Source organism: Egretta garzetta, unplaced genomic scaffold (genome assembly GCF_000687185.1).
Source record: "Egretta garzetta isolate BGI_Z169 unplaced genomic scaffold, ASM68718v1 scaffold904, whole genome shotgun sequence".
NCBI classification, from domain to species: domain Eukaryota; kingdom Metazoa; phylum Chordata; class Aves; order Pelecaniformes; family Ardeidae; genus Egretta; species Egretta garzetta.
In genome coordinates, this window is record NW_009259525.1 from 68,772 (window position 1) to 70,457 (window position 1,686).

Sequence of the window (1,686 nt, forward strand, 5' to 3'; positions counted from 1 at the left end):
GAGCCATTGACCACTACCCTCTGGATGCGACCATCCAGCCAGTTCCTTATCCACCGAACAGTCCATCCATCAAATCCATAGCTCTCCAATTTAGAGAGAAGGATGTTGTGGGGGACCGTGTCAAAGGCCTTGCAGAAGTCCAGATAGATGACATCCATTGGTTTCCCTCTGTCCACCGTTGACGTCACACCATCATAGAAAGCCACTAGGTTTGTCAGGCAGGACTTGCCCTTGGTGAAGCCATGCTGGCTATCTCGAATTATCTCCCTGGCCTCCATGTGCCTTAGCATAGCTTCTAGGAGGATCTGTTCCATGATCTTCCCAGGCACAGAGGTGAGGCTGACAGGGCGGTAGTTCCCAGGGTCTTCCTTTCTACCCTTTTTGAAAATGGGCACAATGTTTCCCTTCATCCAGTCACCAGGGACTTCACCTGACTGCCATGACTTTTCAAATATCATGGAGAGGGGCTTGGCGACTACATCAGCCAATTCCCTCAGGACTCTGGGATGCATCTCATCAGGTCCCATGGACTTATGTGCGTTCAGGTTCCTCAGGTGGTCACGAACCTGATCTTCTCCTACAGCAGGAGGGGTTTTATTCCCCCGGTCCCTCTCATGCCATCCATCGACTTGGGAGGGGTGAGGAGAGAGGTTGCCAGTGAAGACTGAGGCAAAAAAGTTGTTGAGTACCTCAGCCTTCTCCTCATCTGCTGTTACCAGCTTGCTGTGCTTGGTACACGGCTGGCACAACCCGCACCACCTTCAGTTCAGCGAATAAACCAGGGGCCTGAAGGCAAGCAGGCTACAGTGTTGATACAGGACGAAAAGACTGAAAACTGCCAGGGGCGTTTCAGCTAGCAGCCAGCAACATGTTCTCATTAGCTGTCATGGTGGATTCTTTCCGCTTTCCTCAGGATTATCACTGGGAGAGATCCTCTGCCTCAAATCTGAGCTAATTCCTGACTGCCTCAAGCTCTGTACAGTCAGTACCGCAGGTATGTGCATGCACACGCTGCTTTCCTGGCCGCGGCGCAGGCAGCACCAAATCACGAGAAACCCATTTAAAACATCAGAGCTGTACAACAATTAACGCTGCTCCAATGTGCCACAGGGTGTTAATTCAAAAACGAAACACTACACAAAACTCACAGCGTGAGTTTGAGCGGAAAAAATGCAAATGGCACTTGCTTATAATGAGCTGGTTTTCAAGATCTCTAGGATAGGGAGCAACAACAAGGCGGACCACAGAGGCAGTTTACATCTCTCTTTACATCTCTGCGTAAGAGACAGTCACAAAGACTATTGATTTGTTCCCAAAGAGCTGGAAAGAAAAGCAGCGCTCTAACCAGGGACAGCGCTTTCATCAGAACTGTGGCACACATTCAGGGGGCTGGGAAAAGAGGCACCAGGCCCACCCTGCAGCATTCGGAGATTACCCCAAGAGGTGCCAAACGCCTTTGCTCAGAAAGAGACACGTGACCAAAAGGCATCAGCTTATAGTTCCTTGTTAAGCAAGAATCCACGACACCACAAAGACAATCGTAGATTTAAAGAGGAGGGAGATTCACCCTGGATCTGGATGAGATGACCAGAAAGGCATCGGTTTCTGAAATTGGAAGAGAAAAGTACTGCTCAGTCTCCATCACGAATGGAATTTCAGGATTTCCTGTGCGCTGAGATCCACACT